The 24623-nt window shown below is 39.3% G+C and overlaps 1 pseudogene across 1 annotated transcript; it reads left to right on the top strand.

Annotated features, from left to right (window-relative positions):
- Positions 1-5645: 5645 nt before the first annotated feature.
- Positions 5646-6658, top strand: LOC308355006 (olfactory receptor 6C74-like; annotated as a pseudogene). Its single transcript has one exon. The product of its transcript is annotated as an olfactory receptor 6C74-like (transcript).
- The last annotated feature ends 17965 nt before the right edge of the window (positions 6659-24623 follow it).

Raw genomic sequence — 24623 nt, forward strand, 5'->3', positions numbered from 1 at the left:
GAAGTTTGGGGGTGACAATCATATTAAAAAATGGGCAGAAGATATGAACAGACACTTCTCCAATGAAGACATACAAATGGCTACCAGACACATGAAAAAATGTTCATCATCACTAGCCATCAGGGAGATTCAAATCAAAACCACATTGAGATACCACCTTACATCAGTTAGAATGGCCAAAATTAGCAAGACAGGAAACAACATGTGTTGGAGAGGATGTGGAGAAAGGGGAACCCTCTTACACTGTTGGTGGGAATGCAAGCTGGTGCAGCCACTTTGGAGAACAGTGTGGAGATTCCTCAAGAAGTTAAAAATAGAGTTTCCCTATGACCCTGCAATTGCACTACTGGGTATTTACCCCAAAGATACAGATGTAGTGAAAAGAAGGGCGATCTGTACCCCAATGTTTATAGCAGCAATGGCCACGGTCGCCAAAGTGTGGAAAGAACCAAGATGCCCTTCAACGGATGAATGGATAAGGCAGATGTATTCCATATACACTATGGAGTATTATGCCTCCATCAGAAAGGACGAATACCCAACTTTTGTAGCAACATGGACAGGACTGGAAGAGATTATGCTGAGTGAAATAAGTCAAGCAGAGAGAGTCAAGTATCCTATGGTTTCACTTATTTGTGGAGCATAACAAATAATATGGAGGACAAGGGTAGATGGAGAGGAGAAGGGAGTTGAGGGAAATTGGAAGGGGAGGTGAACCATGAGAGACTATGGACTCTGAAAAACTCTGAGGGTTTTGAAGGGGCGGGGGGTGGGAGGTTGGGGGAACCAGGTGGTGGGTATTAGGGAGGGCACAGATTGCATGGAGCACTGGGTGTGGTGCAAAAACAATGAATACTGTTACACTGAAAAGAAATAAAAAATTAAAAAAAAATAAAGTAACGAACTATGATAAATAAAAATATGACAACTTTGAAAAAAAAAAGAGAAATACAGTAGTGGAGGATCCAGATCCTTACAAAGTAGTTTCACTTCTGAAATTTATAGATAGCTCTTCTACCTCTACCTTTTTTAATCCTACCCACATAATTGAACTTAATTAACCATTTATATACATATATATGCCCATATATATATACACCATATATGTAAATCATTTATATACATATATATTCATATGTATACATATATATGTATATGTATGTACATATATATGTATATATATTTATATATAGTAATTAAAAAAAGAAAAGATTTCTTTTTTCCATGGATGAATAAAAAAGAAAACATAGAAGCCCAGATAGGATAAATTACTCTATACCTTCAGTTATGCCTCATGGTTCCAAGTTGGAAGCTACTAACACTACTAACACTACCATGCTTTTCCTCACATAGAGCGATAGGTATTGGGTGTGGTATTAACAAGACCTCTAGATCAGAATTGATCTGTTCTGGGTCCCTATAGGTATCATTACCTTATATTTATTGAAATTCTGAAGGAAAATGGTTCTCCATGTATTATTAGTATGCCAATAGCTCCAACCTCAATCCAGGGTTTGGCCAAATGAGTGCTTCTTCCCTTCCTGATGCCTACATCCGGTTCAAATTAGTATCCCCTACTCCCTCTCCCACAACATCATAGGTGATAGGATTCACCTTTCCTTGGGCTTTAACGAAGGCTTCATCCTTAGGGCTATAACATTAGAAATTGGAACTTTTCTAGGAACAGACCATATTAACAAGATACACTATAAACCAAAATACTCTTCTTATCTAAATCGTGAATATATATGTGTAGGCTAACTTGTCAAGAGTGGCTGAGGGTTAGTGTGGCAAACATAATCATATTCTGCAGAGAAGAAACCACAAACTGATGTTTGCTTTATCTTTCCATGTTTGATAATCACAAATACAACTTTAAGAACTATCCCTTTCCTTACTCTAACTGGCTAACTAAAAACCCAAATCACAGGTAATGCTGGAAATGTCCAAGATAAATGAGATATCACGGTCATTAAAAAAAATTAAGAAATTGTAGGTATTGGAGAGGCATAAGGGAACTCCCTCAGAAGAGAGAAACTGGAGGCCAAGAGCAGTTTGAAATATTTCTCGGTGCTAGATACAATGTAGAGTTAGCTCACCCAATATCTATGAGTGTCTACTTTGTAAGCCTTTCCATCAAACCTCATAGAGCCCCTCTCCTCCCAACTTTCCACCATCTTATTGGCACTGGGACTCACTCGGGTGTGCCAGGTATTTCTGTACCATGAAGTTAGCACTGAATAAAATTAAAACCCCATGAAAATGAGCCTTTGTCTGGGCATTAAAATCTATAGATAGTCTCAATTTGCTCTAGCTTCTATAACTCATCTCCCATTATTGTTTATTTTCCCTCACATCCAGGTTTGGCCTGGATTGAAAGCAGAGTGGGTAGATGGACAGATGTTATAAAAGTGTTTTTGTCTGGGGCACCTGGGTGGCTCGGTTGTTTAAGCATCCAACTCCTGATTTCGCTCAAGTCAGGTCATCGTCTGAGAGTTACAGAACAAGCCTCCTGTCATACTCACTGCCCCCCACCACCTTCAATCACAAATGCTCTTTCTCTCTCTCTCAAAAAAAGGTAGATTTTGTCTATTTTGGGGAAGGTGGGACCCACATGGAAACTCATGAAAGTTTCTATATTCCCCTTGTCCTTCTAAGATCGATATTAATATGGGCAGATACAGGCAGAACAAATTTCCAAACAGTGCCCATATGTACCAGGGTTGCCTACAAACATTTTGGGAGGTTAGTACTCTTCTCTGGCTTGTGATGGGAAGCCAGAAGTCACAAAAAAATGGGTCTCGCCTGTCACAGTAGCCCAGCTGAAATACCCTGTAAAAGAAGCAGCTTTCCTGGCTGCTGGTTGCTATGGACACAACTTCACCCTCAGACTCACATCTCCTCCTCTTTTGCATCTAGAAAGAGTCTGGGTTCCATTTCCCACATTCTTTTTTTAAAGAGAGCCATACCAGGCTAGAGATGTTACAGAATCCACCTAGCATTTCCCCTTCTTCCCTGAAGAGGAAAAAAGGTGTACTTTCCTTTTTCAAGAAGATTGGTGAGCACAATGAAATTTTTTTCATACGAAAATATGGAATGAAAAGAACCATAATATTGGTGAAAGCAAAAGAAAAATTGACCAAGAAAGTCAGGCTTCCCCAGACCTTCCTAAAAGCCTCATGAAATCTAGAATAAAATCCAACTTTTTCTCATCATAAAATCTGTTCTTTTAACAACTATGCTCTGGCTTCACCGCACAGAGCACATTGTGAAAATTGTAGTCTGGACTGTTATGTCAAATCAGTAACAACATTCAACTTGGGATTTTAAAAACCCTTGGGAAATTGTCATATAATTTCCTTCAAATCTTGGCAGAGAACAGGCCATCTGGGAGTCAGCATCACCACACAAGGGAAGATAAATGTAAGGGTTGCACCAGTAAATCTTGTCCTCAACATTGACCAATTAGCTGTCCCCAGGATACCAGCCATGCCCTTACTTTCTGCTCCTGTCTCTTCAGTATCTAAGAAGGATTGGGGGCCTGCACTCTCTGCTCACTGGCTGGATCCATCCTGCTTCACAACCATACATTCTGGTGGGAAAATTACCACAGAGTCCCAAACTTGCATGACAGCAGCTCCTCAATGTTGATGCAGTGAAACAAGGATGCTTCTCCCTATGAAAAGGTGAGGATGTGATGGAGGAACATAGCGCTGTAGAAGGAGACTTAGTGCAAGTGTACCCATGACATGAAGCCCTAAACATAAGACGCTTGCCTTAGCAACACCAGGGCTAAACCTATAAGAAGCTACCTGTTCCTGTTAAGAGTATAGGAGGTGACAGCAAGGTTGCATGGTAGGTGGGCTTTTAATCACTGAGGGAGCAGAGCCAGACCTTTATCAGAATGCTAAGTAGTCTGGAAGTCCAGCTCTAGCCCAGAATAGTAGGCAGTGAAATATGGTTGTTTTAGTCTGTCTGCTCCTTTTTGGGGCTTCCGTGGTCAAGGCTGCTCATAGCTATGTTGTGCTATGAAACATCTGGGCTATGGAAAAAAAGACTTTGTCAGCCAGACATTGGCAGCACAGGATGTATATTCACCCCCTCCGGGACAAAGGCTGTGACAAATGAATTTCCTTCTCCTCTCCTTTCCCCTCAGCCCAGAACAAGCTCTTGATTTCTTAGAACAGGAGCTGCAGGGGAAGGAAATCCCATGAGGTGACTCCTCTGTGTGCACCTGGCCTCACAGACCATGGTGGCTTGGTAGGCTTACTGGGGTCCACTCGGCCAGAAGCAGAGTCTCCCGCAGGCTGTGGCACTCAAGAGGGAGCAGATGGTTCATGAGCAGCCCTTCACAGGACCTGGCCCAGGTTGGGTTAGTGAGAGAAACTCATGCCACACAGCTGACCTTCAGCCTAGCATTGAGATGCTACAGCCAAACAGCACGGTGAGAGAAGTCAGCGACAGAGAGCTCTGAAGACAGCAAATTGTTCACTGAGCTTTGATGTAAGAGTGAGTACATGAGTACCAGGCACCCAGCCTATATACCTAACTGGGCTAATTCCTCTGACCTAATATCACTCCCACCTTCATTAGAGGACAGCATGAACCCTGGGTGGGGTGGGGGTTAATCCTGAATTTACAAATTATGTCATGCGTAGAGAAGTCCCCAAAGTCTCTAGTCTCCTGTCTCTTCTATAAAATGCTTGTGTTAAGGCAGATGCTCCCTAAGCCTCATGTCATTCCACAGGTCTCTAACTCATCAGTGATATTAACTAAGGGTAGAAATAATTAAGATAAATAAAGCTAATCTTTCACTTCAAGTTTAAAGATCATCAACAATACATTTTTTTCCCTTTTCAAATATTTTGACATTGCATCTGGGAACAGCAGGGGTTCTGGATCTGGAAGATCTAAGTAAAGTGCCAGCTATGTGGAGCTAATTCTCTGGAACTCTCTAAGCCTCAGTTCTGCTTCTCTAGGAGAAGGGGCTTACGGTTACTGTGAAGAGGAACAGAAATACTGAATTTCAGTGACCAGCATAGTACCAAACATAAGTCCTCAACACATCATGGTGATCACAGTTTGGACCATAGAATGTTTTACATTACTAAAAGAGACATCTAAAGGGAATATTACTAATATCATCATTATGTTTACAAACAAATGGATAATACTATTAAAAACAAAATTTTGTATAACCAAAAAAATGTCAATACCTCTCCATACACATGTTGCTCTCCTAAGCATTATATTAATGACCATAAGATTACAATTAGACTTTGAGGAGCATATAGGAAACACAGGCATCATATGCCAAGTGAGTTACATGCTTTTTCTTACTTAATTTTCACAGGAACATGAACAGGTAGATCCTATCACCCTCATTCTACAGAGGATGAAAGAAGTTCACAAAAGTTAACTAACTTTCTAAAATTACCCATCTCTCATGAGTTAGAACTGAGCATTGAACCAATATTGAACTCAGGTCCATCTAATTGAAGAACCAGCTGGTTAACCCACTTTACTACCAGTCTAGCCATCTTCCTGGGTAGTCAAGTAACTTAATCATGCTCCTCTAAAACCTTTGTGTTATCTGATGTCTTCACTGTAGGTTAAGTACAGCCGGGACACTGCTGTAGAAAGAGATGCCCATGGAAATGGGGAATGGGACAACTGTCCAGGAATTCAGCTTGGAGGGATTTCCTGCCATCCAACACCTGGGAAAAGTTTTCTTCCTTGTGCATCTGCTGGTGTACCTGGTGTCCATTGTAAGCAATGCGATCATAGTCACTATCACCTGTGCTGACTCCCGGCTCCATACACCAATATACTTTTTCCTCAGCACTTTCTCCTTCTTGGAGTGTGGTATCATAAGTGCTATTACTCCTAAACTGCTGATCATCTTTCTCTTAAGCACGCAAACTATTTCCCTTTCTGCCTGATTCATACAGGCATTTGTCACTGTATTTCTAGGATTAGCTGTCTTCTTCCTCATAGCAGTGATGTCTCTGGATCAGTATGTGGCCATTTGCAAGCCTCTGCATTACCTGACCATCATGAACCCGAAGACTTGCTTCCTCCTGGTCACTGCCTGCTTCACATTGCCCTTCCCACTCACCACTGGTCTTGTAGTGAAGTTTTCCCAGTTATTCTTCTGTGGCCCCCATGTCATCCCCCACTTTTTCTGTGACCTTGGCCCCTGATTCATCTCTCCTGCTCTGACACCAGACCTACTGAAATGTTGGCCTTTGTTTTCACTTCCCTTATTCTTTTGACATCCCTTATCTTAATCACCATTGCATACAGCAATACAGTAGTCACAATCCTGAGACTCCCATCAGTCAGGGAGAAACAGAGAGCTTTCTCCACCTGCTCCTCTCACCTCGTAGTCCTCTCACTGATGTATGGCAGCTGTGTGTTTATATATGTGAAACCAAAGCAAACTAACAGGCTGTACTCCAACAGGGAGGCTGCCCTTGTGAACACAGTGGTGACCCCACTGCTCAACCCTGTCATCTATAATCTGCGGAACAAGCAGGTCCACCAGACTCTGAGGGAGACAATGTGCAGAATGAAAATATCAAGATTAAAAAACAATCACACAGCTTTGGAGTGGAAGGCTTCAGAGAACCCTGCGTCCTCTTTCTGGCCAGTGTAGCAGTCCACAGATTGTAGTGCAGGGTCTCTGACAGACCTCACTGAACTCTCCACATTTCTACCAAAATGGAAATCTGTTTCTTCAAGGCTACATTTTACCTTGATATGCATAGCTATCCTCTCCCTAAATATTCCACATACTGATGACAACTGATTAATTGTAAAATACTTTACTGAATTTTTATTCTTCCCTATTTATAAACCATGTGCTTAAAATTTCCAAAATTTTGTAAATTTATACATATTATTTCATTTCATTCTCCCATAAGCATGGTTCAACAGAATTAATAATGACTTACCAAAAGGTGTTTTGATAATTAAAATGATAGGAAGTGGTATATTATGTTGTGTTTAGGAACAAACCGATGGAAATAGCATGTTTGGGTCCATATTCTTTCCTAGCCTCACCCAAGAAATAATGGTCAAACTACTCTTCATCTTGCAATATATATTGTTTGCTTCAAGTGTGTTCTTAAATTCTGTTCTTGGCCCTTAGCTTAGCTACATATGTATGCATCAACCCCATGCTATGGGGAAACTGAATTATTCTCAGGCTTAGACCATTCTATAAGGAGAGGGAATTGCCACAGCATGCCAAGACTGACCAGCTCCTAATTCCTAAATTATTTATTCTAGCTCCAAAGCCTCAGGTTTCATAATGCACACTTATGATTGGTTCTTATCCTAAAGCTGTTACCACAGAATGCCTGTGTATATCAGTGGAAGGGAGCACTTTTTTCATATTTCTATAATTTCCTCCAAAAAATCAAGTTGGGAAAACCTAAGTTATTTGTTTATCTACATCATTTTACTAATGAAAATCAACAAATTAAACATTTTTCCTGTTGAATTGTGTTGTCAACCATAGGTTATCTTCTGATTGATAATCTACTTATTTTTATAACTGTTTTATTTAATTATTTGAGAGAAAGAGAGTAGGGTAAGGGGCAGAAGGACAAGTTAACACCCCAGTGAGTGCAGAGTCCTATGCAGGGCCTTATCTTAGGTCCCTGAGACCATGGCCTGAGCCAAAGTAGTGGAAACAACTACTGCTAATTCTTCTCTTCCCCGCCACCCTGGGAAAAAGAAAATGAAAAACTAAATCCAGCACAGGTCCTCCAAGATAATACTGCATCCTTAAAACACCATTACATTTTAATAAAGAACAGGTAATCCAACAAAATATTTTGTATGAATTAAAAATATAATAGCTGAAAGAAAGAAATCATCAGGATTGTTGGCAGATTAGTAAAGGGATAAGTTTCAGAAAGTAAAATATAGACAGAAAGAGGTAGAAAACATGTGAGAAATGTATTTTGGTCCAAAATGTCAAAATTCTTTTTATTAGGTATTTTGGAAAAGAGAACAGAGGAAAAAGAAGGGAATAAATTATTAAATACACAGAGAAGGTAGTCTCCAAATTACCTGTATGAACAGCTAAAGAAATCAAAAAGGCTGGTGTCTAGGCATGATATTATGCAATTTACAAACACCAAAAGTAAAGAAATACTGAAAATCTTTCCAGATTAAAAACTAAATAAAAATATATCTTCTACAAAAGACCACCTAATTCCATATATCAAAGAGAAATGAAGGTATTAATCTCATTTTCCTTGCACCAAAAAATAATAAGACACCTTGAAATAAACCTAACCAAAGAAATAAGAGACATGTACTCTGAAAAGTACAAAACACCAATGAAAGAAATTGAAGAGGACAGAAACTATGGAAAATCATGCCATGTTCATGGATCAGAAAAACAAATACTATTCAAATGTCTATATTACCCAAGGCAATCTAAAAATTCAATGCAATTACGATCAAATTCAACAGCACTTTTCACAGAGCTGGAACAAAAATATCCCTAAATGTGTATGGAACCACAAAAAGCCCTGAATAGGCAAAGCAACCTTGAAAAGAAAAGCAAATCTGGAGGCATCACCATTCGGGACTTCAAGTTATATTGCAAAGCTGTAGTGATCAAAATGGTATAGTACTGGCACAGAAACAGACACATAGGTGAATGTAACCGAATAAAAAATCCAGAAATGAGATTATTTTTGAGGGGGGAGGAGTTAAGACAGTCGTGGAGTAGCAGGCTGAGATGACATCAGGTAGCAGGAGTTCAGCTATGTAGTTATCAAACCATTCCAAACACCTACAAATCCAACAGGATATTGAAGAGAAGAGCAGAAATCCTAGAAACAGAAAATCAACTACTTTCTGAAAGGTAGGACCTGTGGGGAAGTGAATCTGAAGCCATGGGAAGATATACCACAGGGGGAGGGGCTGGCTCCTGGCAAGTGGCAGAGCAACTAAGCACAAAATCAGAACTTTTCAAAGTCTGCTCCACTGAAGAACATCTCTCCAAAGGCTAAGCAGGGGTGGATCCTTCGTGGGGACAGTGTGGATTCAGGTCCCACAGGGTCACAAAAGGATCGCGGGTGTATGAGTGTTGCAGAGCTTGCAGGTATCAGAGCGGGGTAGCTGGCTACAGAGACAGAGCAGAGGAGTGAGCTCTCAGCTCAGGGTTAGCTTAAACTGTGATCTGTGGCATAGTAAGACCACTGCTCTTTGAGCAGGGACCCCACAAGTTGCAGATCTGGGGTGACCACCTGGAAGAGCAGCAGGGATCTGCTGGATTTGGAGCCTCCAAACAGGGTGTGCAACAGAGACAGAAATGCTCAGTCACAAGCCAGGTGAGCTCAGACCGTGGACAGAGACCAGGGAGACGGGAGTGGTTGAGCGCTTTTCTCCGAGGGCACACTGAGGAGTGGGACTCTGAGCTCTCTGCTCCTCCAGGCTAGAGATTGGGAGGCCGCCATTTTCATTCCTGTCCTTCAGAGCTCTACAGAAAGCATTTATGGAACAAAAGCTCCCAAGAGTGGACCAGAGAAGATTACTTAGCCCAGCCCCTGACAAGAGAGGTGCAATTCCACCTCAGGCAAAGACACTTGAGAATCACTACAACAGGCCCCTGCCCCAGAAGATCAGCAAGAAATCCAGCCAAGACCAAGCTCACCGATCAAGGAGAACAGTGGAATTCCAGAGGAGGGGAAAGCAAAGCATGGAATTCATGGCTTTCTCCCCATGATTCTTCAGTCTTGCAAAGCTAATTAAATTTTTTTAATTTTATTTTTTTCTTATTCTAATATTTTTTACTCTTTCCTTTTTTAACATTTTTTAACTAGTTTTTCTTAAAAATACTTTTTTTATGGATTTTTATTTATTTATTCAACAGAGAGAGACACAGCGAGAGATGGAACAAAAGTAGGGGGAGTGGGAGAGAGAGAAGCAGGCTTCCTGCCAAGGAGGGAGCCTGATATGGGGCTTGATCCCCAGACCCTGGCATCATGACCTGAGCCAAAGACAGATGCTTAATGCCTGAGCCACCCAGGCACCCCATAACAATACTTTTCTTTAAAAAAAAAAAATTTTTGAACCTTTATTATTACAGTCATATTTTATCCTTCATTGTATCTAACTTTATCTTTTGTATACACATAGGGGTTTTTCTTCTAAAAAGTTTTGGGATACAATGTCTTCTAATAGATCAAAATATACCCTAAATCTAGCACAGAGATTGTTCCAGTCTCCAGCCTGAACAAATTCTCTCCACGTTCATTTTCTTTCTTTTCTCAACCAACTTATCTTATCAACTCTTTTTTTAGAATTTTTTAAAATTTTCATCTTTACAGTCATATTCTATCCCTTCATCGTGTTTACCCTTATTTGTGTGTGTGTGTGTGTGTGTGTATACACACACACACATGTTTTTCTTTCTTTAAACTTTTGGGAGGTAGTTTCCTCTAAGAGACCAAAAAACTCCCAAAATCAAGTGGGTGGCTCTGTATTATTCGCAGGTCTAATATATATATATTTTCTTTATTCTTTTTCATTTTTGTTTTTAGTGTTTTTTTTAACTTCCTTTTACTCCCTTTCTTCTCCCCATGATTTGTGGGTTCTTCTGGTTTGGTTAATCACATTTTTCTGGGGTCTTTGCCACCCTTTTAGTATTTTATTCTCTCATTCATATATTCTTATCTCAATAAAATGACAGGACAGAAAACCTCACCACAAAAAAAGGAACAAGAGGCACTACTGAAGGCTAGGGACCTAATCAATACAGACATTGGTATTAAGTCAGATCTAGAGTCCAGAATGAAGATTCTCAAGGTGCTAGCTGGGCTCAATAGGCATGGAAGATATTAGAGAAACCCTGTCTGGAGAAAAAAAAGCCCCTTTGGAGAAAAAAAGAACTAAAATCTAACCAAGTTGAAATTAAAAAAGCTATTAATAAGATGCAATAAAAAATGGAGGCTCTTACTGCCAGGATAAATGAGGCAGAAGAGAGAATTAGTGATATAGAAGACCAAATGATGGAGAATAAAGGAGCTGAGCAAAAGAGAGACAAACAACTACTGGACCACGAGGGGAGAATTTGAGAGATAAGTGACACCATAAGATGAAACAACATTAGAATAATTGGGATTCCAGAATAAGAAGAAAGTGAGAGAGTGGAAGAAGGTATATTGGAGCAAATTATTGTATAGAATTTCCCTAATATGGCAAAGGGAACAAGCATCAAAATCCAGGAGGTACAGAGAACCACCTCAAAATCAATTAAGAATGGGTCCACACCCCTTCATCTAATATGGAAAACTTACAAGTCTTAGTGACAAAGAGAAAATCCTGAAAGCAGCCTAGGACAAGAAGTCTGTAACATACAATGGTAAAAATATTAGAATGGCAGCAGACTTATCCACAGAGACCTGGCAGGCCAGAAAGAACTGACATGATATATTCAGAGCACTAAATGAGAAAAACATGCAGCCAAGAATACTATATCCAGCTAGGCTATCATTGAAAATAGAAGGAGAGATAAAAAGCTTCCAGGACAAACAGAAAGTAAAAGAGTTTGTAAACACCAAACCAGCTCAACAGGAAATATTGAAAGGGGTCCTCTAAGAAAAAGAGACCCTAAAAGTAGTAGACCAGAAAGGAACAGAGACAATATACAGTAACAGTCACCTTACAGGTAATACAATGGCACTAAATTCATATCTCTCAATAGTTACCCTAAATGTAAATGGGCTAAGTGCCCCAATCAAAAGACACAGGTATTAGAATGGATAAAAAAACAAAACCCATCAATATGCTGCCTACAAGAAACTCCTTTTAGACCCAAAGACACCTCCAGATTTAAAGTGAGGGGGTGGAAAACAATTTACCATGCTAATGGACATCAAAAGAAAGCTGGGGTGGCAATCCTTATATCAGATCAATTAGATTTTAAGCCAAAGACTATAATAAGAAATGAGGAAGGAGACTATATCATACTCAAGGGGTCGTCCAACAAGAAGATCTAACAATTTTCAATATCTATGCTCCTAAATGGGAGCAGCCAACTATATAAACCAACTAATAACAAAATCAAAGAAACACATCTATAATAATACAATAATAGTAGGGGACTTTAACACTCCCCTCACTGAAATGGACAGATCATCCAAAAGGTCAACAAGGAAATAAAGGCCTTAAATGACACACTGGATCAGATGAGTTCTACTCAGAACAATCCACCTCAAAGCAACAGAATACACATTCTTCTCTAGTGTACATGGAACATTCTCCAGAATAGATCACATTCTGGGTCACAAATCAGGTCTCAACTGGTACCAAAAATTGGGATCATTCCCTGCATATTTTCAGACCACGAGGCTCTGAAGCTAGAATTCAACCACAAGAGGAAATTTGGAAAGAACCCAAATACATGGAGACTAATGATCATCCTTCTAAAGAACGAATGGGTCAACCAGGAAATTAAATAAGAACTGAAAAAATTCATGGAAACAAATGATAATGAAAACACAATGGTTCAAAATCTGTGGGATACAGCAAAGTCAGTCCTGAGAGGAAAATATATAGCGATACAAGCCTTTCTCAAGAAGCAATAAAGGTCTCAAATATACAGCCTAACCCTACACCTAAAGGAGCTGGAGAAAGTACAACAAAGAAAGCCTAAACCCAGCAGGAGAAGAGAAATCATAAAGATTAGAGCAGAAATCAATGAAATAGAAACCAAAAAAAAAAAAAAAAAAGAACAAACCAATGAAATTAGGAGCTGGTTCTTTGAAAGAATTAATAAGATTGACAAACCCCTGGCCAGACTTATCAAAAGAAAGGAGAAAGGACCCAAATAAATAAAATCATGAATGAGAGAAGAGAGATCACAACCAACACCAAAGAAATAAAAACAATTATAAGAACATATTATGGGCAACTCTACACCAACAAATTTGACAATCTGGAAGAAATGGATGCATTCCTAGAGACATATAAACTACCACAACTGAACCAGGAAGAAATAGAAAACCTAAAGAGACTCATAACTAGTAAGGAGATTGAAGCAGTCATCAAAAATCTCCCAACAAACAAGAGCCCAGGGCCAGATGGCTTCCCAGGGGAATTCTACCAAACATTTAAAGAAGAATTAATTCCTATTCTCCTGAAACTGTTCCAAAAAATAGAAATGGAAGGGAAACTTCCAAACTCATTTTATGAGGGCAGCATTACCTTGATTCCAAAACCAGACAAAGATCCCAACAAAAAAGAGAATTACAGATCGATATCCTTGATGAACACAGGTGCGAAAATTCTCACCAAAATACTACCCAGTAGGATCCAACAGTACATTTAAAGGATTATTCACCACGACCAAGTGGGATTTATTCCAGGGCTGCAAGGTTGGTTCAACATCTGCAAATCAATCAATGTGATACAATACATTAATAAAAGAAAGAACAAGAACCATATGATACTCTCCATAGATGCTGAAAAAGCATTTGACAAAGTACAGCATCCTTTCTTGATCAAAACTCTTCCAAGTGTAGGGATAGAGTACATACCTCAATATCATCAAAGCCATCTATGAAAAACCCACCATGAATATCATTCTCAATGGAGAAATCTGAGGGCTTTTCTGCTAAGGTCAGGAACACGGCAGGAATGTCCATTATCACCACTGCTATTCAACATAATACTAGAAGTCTTAGCCTCAGCAATCAGACAACAAAAAGAAATTAAAGGCATCCAAATCGGCAAAGTAGAAGTCAAACTATCACTCTTTGTAGATGATATGATACTCTATGTGGAAAACCCAAAAGACTCCACTCTGAAACTGCTAGAACTCATACAGGAATTCAGTAAAGTGTCAGGATGTAAAATCAATACACAAAAATCAGTTGCATTTCTTTACACCAACAAGACAGAAGAAAGAGAAATTAAGGAGTCAATCCCATTTACAATTGAACCAAAAACCATAAGATACCTAGGAATAAACCTAACCAAAGAGGCAAAGAATCTATACTCAGAAAACTATAAAGTACTCATGAAAGAAACTGAGGAAGACACAAAGAAATGGGAAAATGTTCCATGCTCATGGATTGGAAGAACAAATATTGTGAAAATGTCTATGCTACCTAAAGCAATCTACACATTTAATGCAATCCCTATCAAAATATCATCCTTTTTTTTAAAGAAATGGAACGAATAATCCTAAAATTTATATGGAATCAAAAAAGACCTCGAATAGCCAGAGGAATATTGAAAAAGCCAAAGTTGGTGGCATCACAATTCTGGACTTCAAGCTCTATTACAAAGCTGTCATCATCAAGACAGTATGGTACTGGCAAAAAAAAAAAAAAAAACAACAACAACAACAACAACAAAAACAGAAACATAGCTCAATGGAACAGATTGAGAGTCCTGAAATAGACCCTCAACTCTATGGTCAACTAATCTTCGACAAAACAGGAAAGAATAAAGAATGTCCAATGGAAAAAAGACAGTCTCTTCAACAAATGGTGTTGAGAAAATTGGACAGCCACATGCATAAAAATGAAACTGGACCACTTCTTTACATTATGCATGAAAATAGACTCAAATGGATGAAGGACCTCAATGCGGGAAAGGAATCCATCAAAATCCTTGAAGAGAACACAGGCAGCAACCTCTTCGACCTCAGCCAGGTAACTTCTTCCTAGGAACATCGCCAAAGGCAAGGGAAGCAAGGGCAAAAATGAACCACTGAAGCTTCATCAAGATAAAAAGCTTTTGCACAGCAAAGGAAACAGTCAACAAAACCAAAAGACAACTGACAGAATGGGAGAAGATATTTGCAAACGACATATCAGATAAAGAGCTAGTATGCAAAATCTATAAAAAGGTTAGCAAAATCAACACCCAAAGAATGAAAAATCCAATCAAGAAATGGGCAGAGGACATGAACAGACATTTCTGCAAAGACATCCAGATGGCCAACAGACACATGAAAAAGTGCTCCACATCACTCAGCATCAGGGAAATACAAATCAAAACCACAGTTGAGATACAAACTCACACCAGTCAGAATGGCTAAAATTAACAAGTCAGGAAATGACAGATGCTGGTGAGGATGCAGAAAAGGGGAACCCTCCTACACTGTTGGTGGGAATGCAAGCTGATGCAACCACTCTGGAAAACAGCATGGAGATTCCTCAAAAAGTTGAAAATAGAGCTACCCTATGACCCAGTAATTGCACTACTGGGTATTTACCCTAAAGATACAAATGTAGTGATCCGAAGGGGCACGTGCACCCAAATGTTTATAGCAGCAATGTCCACAATAGCCAAACTATGGAAAGAACCTAGATGTCCATCAACAGATGAATGGATAAAGAAAAGGTGATATTTATATATATATATATATATATATATATATATATATATATATATATATATATATATAGAATGGAATACTCTGCAGCCATCAAAAGAAATGAAATCTTACCATTTGCGATGACATGGATGGAACTAGAGGGTATTATGCTTAGCAAAGTAAGTCAGTTAGAGAAAGGCAATTATCATATGATCTCCCTGATATGAGGAAATGAGAGACAATGTGGGAAACTTGGGGGGTAGGAAAAGAATAAATGAAACAAGATGGGATCAGGAGGGGACAAACCATAAGAGACTCTTAATCTCACAAAACAAATTGAGGATTGCTGGGGGAGGGAGGTAAAGAAAAGGTGGTGGGGTTATGGACATCGGGGAGGGTATGTGTTATGGTGAGTGCTGTGGAGTATGTAAACCTGGTGATTCATCGATCTGCACCCCTGGGGCTAATAGTACATAGTATGTTAATTTAAAATGTAAAAAAAAAGAAAGAAAAAGAAACTGAGGAAGACACAAAGAAATGAAAGAAATGGAAAAATATTCCATGTTCATGGATTGGAAGAACAACTTGTGTCAAAATGTCTATGCTACCCAGAGCAATCTACACATTCAATGCAATCCCTGTCAAAATACCACCACCACTTTCCACAGAGCTGGAACAAATAACCCAAACATTTGTATGGAACCAAAAAAGATCCAAAATAGCCAAGGGAATATTGAAAAAGAAAACCAAAGTTGGAGGCATCACAATTCTGAACTTCAAACTATATTACATAGCTGTAATCAAGACAGAATGGTACTGGCACAAAAACAAACACACAGATCAAGGGAACAGAATATAGAACCCAGAAATGGACGCTCAACTTTAGGGTCAACTTATCTTATTTAGGAAAAAATATCTAAAGGGGAAAAAAAAGTCTCTTCAACAAATGGTATTGGCAAAACTGGACAGCCACATGCAGAAGTATGAAACTGTACCATTTTCTTATACCATACACAAAAATAAACTTAAATGGATGGAAGACTTAAATATGAGACAAGAATTTATCAAAATCCTAGATGATAACAAAGGCAACAACCTCTTTGACTTTGGCTGTAGCAACTTCTTTCTAGATACATCTTCAAAGGCAAGGGAAACAAAAGCAAAAATGAACATTTGGACCTCATCAAGAGAAAAAGCCTTTGCATAGCAAAGGAAACAGTCTACAAAACTAAAAGGCAACCTATGAAATGGGAAAAGATATTTGCAAATGTCTTATCAGATAAATGGCTAGTACCCAAAAATCTATAAAGAACGTATCAAACTCAACACCCCAAAAAACAAATAATCCAGTCAGGAAATGGGTAGAAGACATGAACACATTTCTCCAAAGAAGAAATTAAATGGCCAACAGACACATGAAAAAGTGTTCCACATTACTTGGCATCAGTGAAATACAAATCAAAACCACAACAAGATACCACCTCGCTCTGCTCAGAATGACTAAAATGCACAACTCAGGAAACAACAGATGTTAACAAGGATGTGGAATAAGGGGAACCCTCTCACATTGTTAGTGGGAATGCAAACTGGTGCAGCCACTGGGGAAAACAATATGGAAGTTCCTCAAGAAGTTACAAGTAGAACTACCCTATGACCCAGCAATTGCACTACTAGGTATTTATCCAAAGGATACAAAAGCAGTGATTCAAAGTGGCATATGCACCCAAATGCTTACAGTAGCAACGTCCACAATAGCCAAAATATGTAAAGACCCCAGATGTTCATCAACAGGTAAGTGGATAAAGAAGATGTGGTATATATATACAATGGAATATTACACAGCCATCAGAAAAGAAATCTTGGGGCACCTGGGTGGCTCAGTGGGTTAAAGCCTCTGCCTTCGGCTCAGGTCATGATCCTAGGGTCCTGGGATCGAGCCCCACATCGGGCTCTCTGCTCGGCGGGGAGCCTGCTTCCCCCTCTCTCTCTGTCTGCCTCTCTGCCTACTTGTGATCTCTGTCCATCAAATAAATAAATTAAAAAGAAAAGAAATCTTGAAGGAGCTTGGGTGGATCATTCAGTTAAATAGCTGCTTTTGGCTCAGGTCATGATCCCAGGGTCCTGGCATCAAGCTCCACACTGGGCCCCCTGATCAGCAGGGAGCTGGCTTCTGCCCCTCCCCTCAGCTCATGTTCTCTCTCTTTCTCTCAAATAAAGAAATGAAATCTTTTTTTTATTAAATTTTTTATTTCTTTTCAGCGTAACAGTATTCATTGTTTTTTCACCACACCCAGTGCTCCATGCAATCTGTGCCCTCCCTAATACCCACCACCTGGTTCCCCCAACCTCCCACCCCCCGCCCCTTCAAAACCCTCAGAGTTTTTCAGAGTCCATAGTCTCTCATGGTTCACCTCCCCTTCCAATTTCCCTCAACTCCCTTCTCCTCTCCATCTACCCTTGTCCTCCATATTATTTGTTATGCTCCACAAATAAGTGAAACCATAGGATACTTGACTCTCTCTGCTTGACTTATTTCACTCAGCATAATCTCTTCCAGTCCTGTCCATGTTGCTACAAAAGTTGGGTATTCGTCCTTTCTGATGGAGGCATAATACTCCATAGTGTATATGGAATACATCTGCCTTATCCATTCATCCGTTGAAGGGCATCTTGGTTCTTTCCACACTTTGGCGACCGTGGCCATTGCTGCTATAAACATTGGGGTACAGATCGCCCTTCTTTTCACTACATCTGTATCTTTGGGGTAAATACCCAGTAGTGCAATTGCAGGGTCATAGGGAAACTCTATTTTTAACTTCTTGAGGAATCTCCACACTGTTCTCCAAAGTGGCTGCACCAGCTTGCATTCCCACCAACAGTGTAAGAGGGTTCCCCTTTCTCCACATCCTCTCCAACACATGTTGTTTCCTGTCTTGCTAATTTTGGCCATTCTAACTGATGTAAGGTGGTATCTCAATGTGGTTTTGATTTGAATCTCCCTGATGGCTAGTGATGATGAACATTTTTTCATGTGTCTGGTAGCCATTTGTATGTCTTCATTGGAGAAGTGTCTGTTCATATCTTCTGCCCATTTTTTAATATGATTGTCTGTTTGGTGTGTGTTGAGTTTGAGGAGTTCTTTATAGATCCTGGATATCAACCTTTTGTCTGTACTGTCATTTGCAAATATCTTCTCCCATTCCGTGGGTTGCCTCTTTGTTTTGTTGACTGTTTCTTTTGCTGTGCAGAAGCTTTTGATCTTGATGAAGTCCCAAAAGTTCATTTTTGCTTTTGTTTCCTTTGCCTTTGCAGACATATCTTGAAAGAAGTTGCTGTGGCTGATATCAAAGAGGTTACTGCCTATGTTCTCCTCGAGGATTCTGATGGATTCCTGTCTCATATTGAGGTCTTTTATCCATTTCAAGTTTATCTTTGTGTACGGTGTAAGAGAATGGTCGAGTTTCATTCTTCTACATATAGCTGTCCAGTTTTCCCAGCACCATTTATTGAAGAGACTGTCTTTTTTCCACTGGATATTTTTTCCTGTTTTGTCAAAGATTATTTGACCATAGAGTTGAGGGTCCATATCTGGGCTCTCTACTCTGTTCCACTGGTCCATGTGTCTGTTTTTATGCCAGTACCATGCTGTCTTGGTGATCACAGCTTTGTAGTAAAGCTTGAAATCAGGTAACGTGATGCCGCCAGTTTTATTTTTGTTTTTCAACATTTCCTTAGCAATTCGGGGTCTCTTCTGATTCCATACAAATGTTAGGATTATTTGCTCCAGCTCTTTGAAAAATACCAGTGGAATTTTGATCGGAATGGCATTAAAAGTATAGATTGCTCTGGGCAGTATAGACATTTTAACAATGTTTATTCTTCCGATCCAAGAGCATGGAATGGTCTTCCATCTTTTTGTGTCTTCTTCAATTTCTTTTAGGAGTGTTCTGTAGTTCCTTGAGTACAGATTCTTAACCTCTTTGGTTAGGTTTATTCCGAGGTATCTTATGGTTCTTGGTGCTATAGTAAATGGAATCGATTCTCTAATTTCCCTTTCTGTATTTTCATTGTTAGTGTATAAGAAAGCCACTGATTTCTGTACATTGACTTTGTATCCTGCCACATTACTGAATTGCTGTATGAGTTCTAGTAGTTTGGGAGTGGAGTCTTTCAGGTTTTCCATATAAAGAATCATGTCATCTGCGAAGAGAGAGAGTTTGACTTCTTCCTTGCCAATTTAGATACCTTTAATTTCTTTGTTGTCTGATTGCTGTTGCTAGGTCTTCTAATACTATGTTGAACAAGAGTGGTGAGAATGGGTATCCCTGTCGTGTTCCTGATCTCAACGGGAAGGCTGCAAGCTTTTTCCCATTGAGGATGATATTTGCTGTGGGTCTTTCATAGATAGATTTGATGAGGTTCAGGAATGTTCCCTCTATCCCTATACTTTGAAGCGTTTTAATCAGGAATGGATGCTGGATTTTGTCAAAAGCTTTTTCTGCATCAATTGAGAGGATCATGTGGTTCTTCTCTCTTCTCTTATTGATTTGTTCTATCACATTGATTGATTTGCGAATGTTGAACCATCCTTGTAACCCAGGGATGAATCCCACCTGGTCATGGTGGATAATCTTTTTAATGTGCTGTTGGATCCTGTTTTCTAGGATCTTGTTGAGAATCTTAGCATCCATATTCATCAGGGATATTGGTCCGAAATTCTCCTTTTTGGTAGGGTCTTTGCCTGGTTTGGGGATCAGGGTAATGCTGGCTTCATAAAAAGAGTCTGGAAGTTTTCCTTCTGCTTCAATTTTTTGAAACAGCTTCAGGAGAATAGGTATTATTTCTTCTTTGAAAGTTTGATAGAATTCCCCAGGGAATCCATCGGGTCCTGGGCTCTTGTTTTTTGGGAGGTTTTTGATCACTGCTTCAATCTCATTACTAGATATTGGTCTATTCAGGTTGTCAATTTCTTCCTGGTTCAATTTTGGGAATTTATAGTTTTCCAGGAATGCATCCATTTCATCTAGGTTGCTTAGCTTATTGGCATATAACTGTTGGTAATAACTTCTGATGATTGCCAAGATTTTTCATGGAAATTATATAATTTCCCAAGGGTTTCTAAAATCACAACTGGAATGTTGCTAATGATTTGAGGTAAAAGTCCAGACTACAATTTTCTATATGTGATGTATGCACTGACATCAGAGCATAGTTGTTGAAAGAACAAATATTTACATTTGAAAGAGCTGGATTAGATCTTGGCTTTCATGAGACCCTGGGGAAAATACTGAGGAAGTCCACCTTTCTTGTTCAATCATTCTTCATGCCTCCACCAAGGTTATAATTCTTCATTGCATACTTGTATGTGAAGCATTTTCTTTGTGATCCCCAATCTCTTTGAAAAAGGAAAGCACAAATGTTTTTCTTCTGAATGGAGTAAACAGGAATGCTAGGTGGTTTCTGTAACATCACTAACCAGGAAGGCCCCTCTCTTTTTAAATGAACCTGGGAAGTGGATCCCCTGGTTTTTTTTCTAGATGCAGAAAAGGAAGAGATGTGGAGAAGCTGTGTCCCTAACAACCATTGGCTTGAAAAGGTTCTCCTTCTCCTCAGCATCTCTGCTGGGCTTCTGTGGCAGGAGTGAGCCATGATCTGTGGTCTGGCTTCCCCTCAAATCCAGAGAAGGAGACTAAACTCCTAAGTGTATTTGTAGGCAACCCTGAGGCATGTGGTAGCTGGAAATTTGTTTTTGCCTGAATCTGCCCTCATCAGAATTGATGTTATATTAAGGTCAACACAAATATTATAGAAAATTTCACAAGTATTTATATGGCTCCTACCTTCCCACAAATAAACTAAATCATTTTTATAATATTTGTCCTTCTAACACTGTGCTTTCAGTCCAGGCCAAACCTGGACCTCACGGTCATATTCTCAGTTGAAGCAAGGGAAAATAAAGAATAATGGTAGATGAGTTACAGAAGCTACAGCAATGTGAGACTATACATTTTAATGCTCAGATAGAGGCTCATTTGCATGGGGTTTTAATTTTATTCAGTGCTAGCTTCATGGTGCAGAAATACCTGTCAAACCTGAGTGAGTCCCAATACCACGTTCATGGTGAGAAGGATGGGAGGAGTGGGACTCCATGTGGTTTGATGGAAAGGCTCACAAAGTGGACAGTCAAAGAAATGGGCTGAAGTAACTCTACACTGCATCTAGCACAAGCAGTGGTGAGCTGGCACCAAGATTTGCTTCAAATTATCCTTGGCCTATAGTTTCTCTTTCTTGCATAGTGCCTTCATGGTTCGCCAATACCTAGGATTTCTTCCTTTTTTTTCCCCCCTGTGGTTGTAATAGTTTATATTTGCTTTTTTTCCCTTGCCACAGAGACATATCTAGAAAGAAATTGCTATGGTCAATGTCTAAGAGGGTACTGCCTATGCTCTCCTGGGATTGTGTTGCTTTCTTGTCTCATTCTCAGGTTTTTCAACCCTTTTGAATTTATTTTTGTGTATGGTGAAATAAAGTAGTCCAGTTTCATTCTTTTCATATTGCTGCCCAATCTTCCCAACACCATTTGTTGAAGGGAATGTCTTTTCCCTTTGGATATTCTTTCCTGCTTTGTTGAAGATTAATTGACCATATAGCTGTGGGTTCATTTCTGGGCCTTCTATTCTGTTCCCTTCATCTAGGTCTCTACTTTTGTGACAGTACCACACTGTTTTAATCACTACAGCTTTGTAATAGGATTCGAGGTCTGGAATTGTGATGGCTCCAGCTTTGCTTTTCTTTTTCATGATTACTTTGGCCATTTGGGGTCTTTTGTGTTCCCATACAAATTTTAGAATTATTTGTTCTAGCTCTGTGAAAAATGCTGTTGGTATTTTGATAGGGATTGCATTTAATGTGTAGATTGCTTTGGGTAATATAGACATTTTAAGAATATTTGTTCTTCTGATTCATGAGCATGGAATGTCTTTCCATTTCTTTGTATCTTCTTGAATTTCTTTCATCAGTGTATTGTAGTTTTCAGATACAAGTCTTTCACTTCTTTGGTTAGGATTATTCCTAGATATCTTATTGGTTTTGGCAAAGCTGTAAATGGGATTGGTTCCTTGATATCTCTTGTGCCGCTTATTATTGGTGTCTAGAAATGCCACAGATTTCTTGACATTGACTTTTGCATTCTGTGACTTAACTGAATTTGTGTATCCATTCTAGCAATTTTTGGGTTGGGGTCTTCTGGGTTTTCTATATAGAATATCATGTCACTTGCAAATAGTGACAGTTTTACGTTCTTGTCAATATGGATGCCTTTTATTTCTTTTTGTTGTCTGATTGCTGCAACTTCCAGTACTATGTTAAGTAACAGTAGTGACAGTGGACATGCTTTTCTAGTTCCTGACCATAGAGGAAAATCTGTCATTTTTTCGTCATTGAGGATGATATTAGCTGTTGGTTTTTTATATATGGCCTTTAAAATGTTGATGTATATTCCCCTCTAAATCAACACCTTGAGAGTTTTTATTATAAATGGATGTTGTACTTTGTCAAATGCATCTATTCAGAGGATCATATAAGTCTTATCCTTTCTTTTATTAATTTGGTGTATCACATTGATTGTGGTTTTTTCCTCAGTTTTCTTTTTTTTAATTTTTTATTTATTTTCAGCATAACAGTATTCATTGTTTTTTTCACCACACCCAATGCTCCATGCAATCTGTGCCCTCCCTAATACCCACCACCTGGTTTTAAAGATTTTATTTATTTATGTGACAGACAGATCACAAGTATGCAGAAAGGCAGGCAGAGAGAGAGAGAAGGGGAAGCAGGCTCCGTGCTGAGAAGAGAGCCTGATGTGGGGCTTGATCCCAGGACCCTGGGATCATGACCTGAGCCAAAGGCAGAGGCTTTAACCCACTGAGCCACCCAGGCACCCCACACTGATTGATTTTTGAATATTGAACCACCCTTGCAACCCCGGAATAATTGCCACTCTATCATGGTGAATGCTTCTTTTAAAGTACTATTGGATTTGGTTTGTAGTATTTTATTAAGAATTTTTTATTATGTTCAGTAAGCTGACATAGTATTTTTATATCTATGTTCATAGAGGATATTGGCCTATAGTTCTCTTTTTTAATGGAGACTTTGTCTGGTTTTGGCATCAGGGTAATGTTGGCCTCATGGAATGAATTTGGATGTTTTCCTTCTATTTTTTTTTTATAGTTTGAGAAGAATTGGTATTAATTCTTCTTTAAATGTTTGGTAGAGGGACGCCTGGATGGCCTAGTGGGTTAAGCCTCTGCCTTCAGCGCAGGTCATGATCTCAGGGTCCTGGGATTGAGCCCTGCATCAGGCTCTCTGCTCAGTGGGGAGCCTGCTTCCCCTTCTCTCTCTGAATGCTGCTCTGCCTACTTGTGATCTGTCAAATAAACAAATAAAATCTTTTTTAAAAATGAAATAAAAAATAAATGCTTGGTAGAATTTGCCTGTCAAGCCATCAGGCCCTTATTGGACTTCATATATCCCAGAAAGGGTGCTTTAAGAGGCTCCAACTCAGAAACCCCAGATTTTTAAAAATAGCCCCAGAAGAGGGGAGGGGAGCCTGTTCCCACTAACCAAAAAACTAGGAGATGACCTAATAACACAATTTTTGTCAATACCAACACTACTCCAGACAAACACCAACAGAAAAGCCATACCTTCTTCTAGTGGTTGAGCAGGGATTTTATCTTCCCTACCCATTCATGGCAAAAAATAAAAATAAACTCTCAATAAGCTAGGAGTAGAGGGGAACTACCTCAACTTGATAAAGAGTATCTACAAAAGACTTAGAGGTAAGTCTTCTTTTTTTTTTTTAAGATTTTATTTATTTGACAGAGAGAGAGATCACAAGTAGAGAGGCAGACAGAGAGAGAGGGGGATGCAGGCTCTCTGCTGAGCAGAGAGCCTGATGCGGGACATGATCCCAGGACCCTGGGATCATGACCTGAGCTGAAGGCAGAGGCTTAACCCACTGAGCCACCCAGGCGCCCTAGAGGTAAGTCTTTTTAGAGGTAACATCACACTTAATGCCAAAAGACTGAATGTTTCCCCTCTAAGATAAAGAAAAAGAAAACTCTGGAAGTTTAGCCTCGTCAATAAGGCAAGAAAAAGAAATGAAATGCATGCAGATTGGAAAGGAAGATATAAAACCATCCTATTGGCAGACGATATAAAAATTTAGAAAACCCCAAATAAACTACAAAAGTAGTCCTAAATT

This window comes from Martes martes (genome assembly GCF_963455335.1).
Source record: "Martes martes genome assembly, chromosome: 14".
Lineage (NCBI taxonomy): Eukaryota > Metazoa > Chordata > Mammalia > Carnivora > Mustelidae > Martes > Martes martes.